We start from the raw sequence: 7625 nt of genomic DNA on the forward strand, positions 1-7625 counted from the left end.
ATTCACCTAACTGAATCTTGGATTTATTTATGGAAAATACTTACCATACTTACCATACCATACTTACCTAACCTCGCAGCGGACAAAGAGTGGGGGAGGGCGCCATCAAACCAAACGCGATGCTGCCAATGATCAATAGGTATTTCCAGTGCCCTGTACGGTGTATATTCAGCCGGGACAGCGGAGGCGGTGTAGGAGTGGAACAAACCAGAAGTTGCGTCCACAGCCGGAAACGTAACCCAAGAGTAAAACAACTCAAAAGGGAACGCCGGATCTGCACCCACCACTAAAATCACAGCCATACCGTCCACCGGGACTTGGTACGCCTGCAGATGTGTGCGCACCGCTACGCGACTATGTTGCGCAATGGCCACCGCCATGATAACACTGGAAACAAGAAAACACAAAGAAGACTTTGTAGCACAACTGGGTAGTAATTCAAAGAAACCGTTTAAGAAAGAATCAAGCTTGAAAAAGACCTAAAAATAGGTAGGTTTCACCGACACCCCGTTTTCCGGATACGGAGGTGAAGGGGTTAAGGTTTGAATGATATACTACTCGAGTGTCATGATATAAGACCACCGAAAACGTTGGGCGCCATGTCGCAGAGTTTCTGTTCTCACACAGAACTGTGCACAGAGGATTGGAACCTCGGCGAATTAGGGTGACCCAAAACTCACCTTAGTACCCAACTTACCCCTTACCAAGCTAGCTACAGTGTCTCATTGGTCTTATCATACTCCCAATGTTTAGACAAACCAGAACATGAACTTACAGTACCTCAGGATACGTGGAACTCATGAACACTCTTTCGTTATATTATCATTACAAACCAAAACATGGAGTAAAGAAGAACACATGTGCATTTGAAATGTTTATTTACTAATGCCGTCTTCTCAGGCGCAGTATCTTAGATAATACAAGTATACTTATTATCAGTAGCAAAATTACCAGCATAGTTACTAATACATAAAAAGCGAATGGTGACAGCATGTTAACATGCTGTAATGAATAAGAGTTAACAACACTTATATCTCACCCTCCCTAACACATATATTATATTATTAGCTAAGAAGGTCTCTTTGGGTTGGTTTAGGGCGGGCCCATACCTTAGTGTCCTAGCATGACGGAATCACATCAGCATACACCAGCTCTCTCTGCATGTGCACCGCATCAAGTGTGTTCTATGTGCCTCATGCAAGGCAATATCAATCCCTCCTAAAGCCCGAGTTGGCAAAGGCTGCACTTGTGTTATGACTATGAAGGCGTGGAGATCAGACCTCATAACAATTCCATATCGTGTTGTTCCTGAAACTTCAGCACTCTTCGTGCAGACATAGTTTATTAAGCAAAGCTGATATCAGAGCAACAACACATCATTCTCACATAAACCACGGCAAACTACTAGGTCGAAAGCTAAGTCAACAATTAAGTGTCGTGTGCAGAAGTTGCAAGAATGGAAAATGGCGTTTAAACCTCAAATGTACCTATGCTAACTTAACACGATATAAGGATATTCAGGAGCTACATGACAATATATACCTAAATCTATATATACATATAGACACATATACACCTATAAGCCACTCCTAAGGCATTCCTCAACAATCCTGGAGGTAGAGTGCTTGGTTTTATGTGAGAGGGTGCCCTAGCATGAGCTGAGCCCCTCTGCAGCTTTCGGAACCATCTCCTTATAGCTGTTCTATGATATAGCCATACAATATACTCTTAAGTGCATTATAATCCTCGCGGTTAATGCTAACTTTGGTTTGGCTTTATCAAAACATGTCATGTAAGGTGTCAAACACTTTGGAATACTACCCCCCCTGCCAGTTCTGGCGGCGGGGTAGCATTCCACCCTTCTAGAGGGAGAAGACATGTAGTTACTGGTTTACCCGGTTAAAGTTAAACAGAGCCTCAGCATCACAAAATGGATGCTGCTGCCACAGACACGAGTCTGACCTCCTGTTGCTGGAAGAAACTCCGGCAGAGGAGGCCTGGACAATAGGTTTCCTGTCCAAGGAGGTGATGGCACCTCCCCAGACAGGGTTTTGTGAATTGGGGCAGGAAGGGCTGCCTTCAGTGAAGGCTTTCCAGACACTGCCTGGGGCACACTAGGTGCTCCATGCATTTCCCAGTTCAAACCGGTTGCTGGGGCACTCTGCCCCAGTTCTGGCGCAAAACTGGACAAAGGGAAAGGGGTGTAACCACCCCCTTCCCAGGTCCACCCATAGGAGGGACATTACAGGTAGTCCAACCTCTAAACTTAGTATAAGTATAGGAGCTGTGCCCTAGGACTATAGATTACCCTGGACGAAACTTTGAAACACAAATCATGGACCTTCGACATTCCATTTCGACTGGAAGACGGCAGACTTCTTCCTTGTGGTTAAGGAGTGACCACCCTGTGCAAACAGACACCAATAGCAACTTTGCCGGTCTGCATTTTCGAGGCTCCTTCCGGATCCCGAAGAATCTGCGACACAGGACATGGACTTCCAGACATCTCTGACGTTGCTCGACGTACCCAGCAAGTTGAGACCCGTGGCGGACACGAGAGATGTGGGACCGGAACTCCTGGACATCCTGCATTTTGCTAACTGCATCGACTTCCGAGGTATCTCGCAGTTGTGCATTGGGGTATGAGAAGCCCCAACCCCGAGCACCATTTGCACAGAAGCTTAGGCCTCCACACTCCACGAGTGTCCCGTGGGGCCCGCACTTGCATTTCAGCTCGACACGTCTTCCTGGTTCCTAGTCCGTTGGCTAGTGAGCCCCTGGAAGACTCTATTTTGAATCTAACTTGCTTTCCTGGTTGCTCCAGGCTTGCTCCAGCTTCCCTACAGAGGAGAAACGTCACAGACCTTGCTGGTCTGCAACAAAGCCAATCTCGACATCCTGCGTGGATTGCGTTTGCCAAGGCTTGTTGGGTCTAATCCGGATACCGACACCGCAGTCAACTAGATCCTTTGTGCGACAGCTCTAATCCAGCTCCTGGTTGTCGTCGACACCTCCTGGACCTCGTGGCTGAAGAGACAAGCTTCACCTTTTTCACCTGAAATCACCCGACATCGCCTGGTTCCTTCCTGGTTCCATCCTGGTCACTGGCAAGTGACCCAGACTCTGTCCCTTCTGCTTTCAGGTTCTTCAGATCTTTGATCCCCCCCTTGGATCCACCCGGACACTTTTCCTCTGGTCGCCTGCAGCTCTTCTTTGCAGCTCTCCATTGAAATCGACGACGAAACCCGACATCAAAAGACACCTATGTACCCGGCTTCCGTGGGTGAGGTAACACAAGTACTCTATTAGTCTCGAGGGTATTGGCCCTCCTAGTGTCTAAGTCTAAAAGGGTTTCATCATAGTCCATCTGGAAGTATCCTTAAATTGTATAATTGTAACTACTTCGTTTCCCATAGAAAGTCAATGGTTACCCGCATCTGTGTTTAGACACTGCACGCGTCTCCCGTGGGTCTCCTACTTCATAACCTTTGGTTGTTTAGAGTAGCCCCAGCGATTCCACAAGCCCCTGGCCTGCTTTCTAACTCTCACGTGGTTCTTATACCACTATTTTAGTATATGGTTTGTGAGGCCCCTAGGGCAAAACGTATACTGTGCTACTTATTGTATGCTAATTGAGTAATTTGTATTGCACTTTTACCTCTGACCTCATAAAGAGTGCAGAGGGGTTGTGTTTAGAATAAATACATATATATTTGACATATACCTTGTGTGGTGTTCTTTCATTTGGTACGCAAGGGATTATAATTGGTAAAACAACTTGCTTAACATCGCCTACTGAAGTCTTAGCCTGATGACTGCTGGTCCACGCTACCACTAGGATAGCTTTCTATAAGGTTGACTTCACAACCACCATCAATAAGGGTCGATTAGACTGATGCAAGGTGCCCACTAGAACTAGTGGACATCATATGCCAGACTAACTTCTCACATTGGTGTGCAGCAGATGGGATAAGAGTTTGCATTGTTTTACCAAATAATCTTGAGAATATCATTTGAAAAATCACATCAAGGTACCTGTAGGTACATATGAACCAAGTCTTATAATACATAAGTTCTACTGAACTTAGCAGTTGTAGGTGGTAAGGGCTTAGCACACCCTGACTACAACTCCTAGAGAGGTTCTAGTAGGAAAAAGATGTTGTGTAGGTAGGTGCACACACCACACCTCACTAGTCATGTCTTTAAGAGCAGGAGGTAGTACCTCTCTGCCAGATGTCAGCCATGTGCAGACAACTAAGTATGACACCGTTGGTTTCCAAGATTTGAGAAGCTTGTGTGTTGTCAGAAAGTTAAGGCAAGGACAGAGTCCAACCACCCAGCACCTAGTAAATCTCTTAGTGGCAGATGACTTAGAAAAGGCATCAAACCTAGATACACAGGGTAGCAGGGAGGGGGGCCATCCCTCATCAGAGGAAGATCCTACTGGGGTTCCCCAGGTGGATGATGATGCTGATGATGAGGATGCAGACCAGGATGAGGTTGATGACCCCAACCTGGGAAACACAGGACTACCTGAGAATGGGGAAGGCCTAGGAAGACCTCACTCTAGACCTCCACGTAGGCCTAATGGTGAGCGCAGAAGACACAGATCTTATTCAGAAGAATCTGAACATTCTGACTCATCAGTAAGTTCCAATGCCTCAGCTCTAAGGAGAATGACTTCCCCTCAGAGAAGAGAGCATAAAGCTAGAATGAAAGAAGTCAAGCTTAGGAACAAGAGGCAAGAAATTGCCCTTTCAAAAGAGACCCTAGCTCTTGAAAGAGAGAGGAAATTGCGTGGGCTAGAGCCCACTGGTGGCAGCAACAGCCCTAGTGGTAGGGAAAGTTCTCATGACCATAGAAACCTGAACAAAATTGTACCTCCCTATCAGATTGGGGATGACATCCACAAGTGGATCACTGCTTTGGAGAGGGCCTGCAAAGTACAGCAGGTACCCCAAAGTCAGTGGGCAGCCATTTTGTGGCTCTCCTTTGCAGACAAAGGCAGAGACATGCTCCTCACTGTTAGAGAAGAGGATGATGACAACTACTATGTCCTGAAGAGTGCTCTGATAGATGGGTTTGGCCTAACCACTGAACAGTACAGGTTGCTGTTCAGAGACACCCAGAAGACACAAACTCAGGACTGGTCAGATTTTGTAGATTGTGCCACTAAGGCTCTGGAAGGCTGGTTACTAGGCAGTAAAGTAAGTGACTATACAGGATTGTATAACCTTATAATGAGAGAACAGATTCTTAATATTTGTCAGAACCAGTTATTGCATCAGCACTTTGTTGACTCTGATTTAACCTCTCCCCAATAATTGGGTAAGAAGGCAGACAAATGGGTCAGAACTAGGGTGAAGCAGAAGGTACAGAACCAAGGTGGTGACCAGAAGAAGCAAGACCAAAAGGATGGAGAGAAAGCAAAAGACCAGAAGTCTTCTCAAGGTCCCCAAAAAGCTTCTACTTATGGGGGATCCCAACAATCCAAAAAAGAAAGAAGGTCCAAAGAAACCTTGGTGCAAGATTTGTAAAGTAAATACTCACTGGGCCAGTGATTGTGCCAAGAAGGAGACAGCTCCAGCCACCATTGCCCCTAAGGCAACTGTTCCCTCTAGTTCAGCTCCAAGTGGTGGTTCTCAACAAAAGGGTGTAGTAAGGTTAACCCTGGGAACTGAGATGGATTCTAGCCTAGTCAGAATACCAACTCAAGCTGTTTTGATCTGTGATGGGGACATAGCTATGTCCTCTTCTGTGAGTCCCAATAACTTGGGCAAGTACAGACATACTCCTTTGATTAATGAAAAAGTGGCTCAGGCCTACAGGGACACCTGTGCTACTGTCACAATGGTGACGCCCAGCTTTGTGGACCCTGGACAGATCATACTAGGTGAGAATTACCTAGTGACCAATGTTAGCAATGTCACTATCACACACAGTATGGCAGTTGTTAATTTATCCTGGGGAGGGGTAACTGGCCTTAAGAAGGTTGTTGTTAGCTCAGACCTCCCTGTAGAATGTTTTACTGGCAAAGACATAGAGACTTCAGCCTGGTCTGAAGTGGAGTATAGGACACATGCAGAAATATTAGGCATCTCAGCACATGTGCTTGCTGTGACTAGGTCACAGGTCAAACATTGCAACACTGAACAGGCACTGGATTCTGGAATAATGGACCAGTTGCCTACCAGGAGGAGAAGCAGTAGGGTTAAGGCAGTGCCTTCCCCCTTGCCTCAGGAAGAGGATCAGCCTTCTGAGAAAGCTGATTGTGAGACCCAGGAAGGAACTGTCCTACAAGAGCTTGAGCCTGATCAGGTTGAGTTTCTTGAGACAGGGGAACCCTCCAGGGCAGATCTGAGGCAGGCGCAGTTGGACTGCCCTTCTCTTGAACCCCTCAGACAGCAAGCTGCTGCTGAGGCTGCAGGGGAGGCTAGTGGAACTCATAAGGTTTACTGGGATGAAGGGCTCCTGTATTCAGAGGCTAGAGACCCCAAGCCTGGAGCTTCTAGGAGGTTGGTCATACCTTTGGCATTCAGGGGTTTCCTTTTGACACCACTAGCCCATGATATTCCCCTTGCAGGACATCCTGGCCAGAACAAGACTTGGGACAGGCTTGTCCCTCACTTTCACTGGCCTCACATGTCAGAAGACACCAAGGAGTTTTGTCGCTCCTCTGTCACCTGCCAAATCAGTGGCAAATCAGGTGGCACTACAAAGGCCCCCCTTATACCACTACCTGTGGTCAGGGTTCCCTTTGAACGTGTAGGGATTGACATTGTTGGACCAATGGATCCACAAACTGCCTCTGGGCACAGGTTTATACTGGTGGTAGTGGATCATGCCACCAGATACCCAGAAGCTATTCCACCTAGGACCACTACAGCACCTGTTGTGGCAAGAGCCCTTTTGGGAGTTTTCTCAAGGGTGGGTTTCCCTAAGGAGGTTGTTTCAGACAGAAGTGCAAACTTCATGTCTAGTTACCTGACTGCAGTGTGGAAGGAGTGTGGAGTGAACTATAAATTCACCACACCCTATCACCCACAATGCAATGGTCTAGTTGAAAGATTCAACAAGACCTTAAAGGGTTTGATTAAGGGTCTCCATGAAAAGCTCAGGCGAAGATGGGACATCCTGCTGCCCTGCCTTTTATTTGCTTATAGAGAGATCCCACAAAAGGGGGCTGGCTACAGCCCTTTTGAACTTTTGTTTGGGCATCCTTTAAGAGGACCCTTTGTCTGGTGAAGGAAGGATGGGAGTTACCTCTCAAACTTCCCAAACAAGACATTGTGGACTATGTACTTGGTCTCCGCTCCAGGATGGCTGAGTACATGAAAAAGGCATCCAAAAACCTTGAGGCTTTCCAGGAATTGCAAAAGGCCTGGCATGACCAAAAGGCTGTACTGACTGTTTACCAGCCAGGACAGAAAGTGTGGGTGTTGGAGCCTGTGGCCCCAGCAGCCCTCCAAGACAAGTGGAGTGGACCCCACACTATTGTTGAACAGAAGGGAGAAGTCACCTATTTGGTTGATCTTGGAACTCCCAGGAGCCCCCACGGGGTGCTTCATGTCAACAGACTGAAACCATATGTTGACAGGGCAGACATGGGCTTGCTCATGGATACT

Source organism: Lissotriton helveticus, chromosome 11, assembly GCF_964261635.1.
Source record: "Lissotriton helveticus chromosome 11, aLisHel1.1, whole genome shotgun sequence".
NCBI lineage: Eukaryota > Metazoa > Chordata > Amphibia > Caudata > Salamandridae > Lissotriton > Lissotriton helveticus.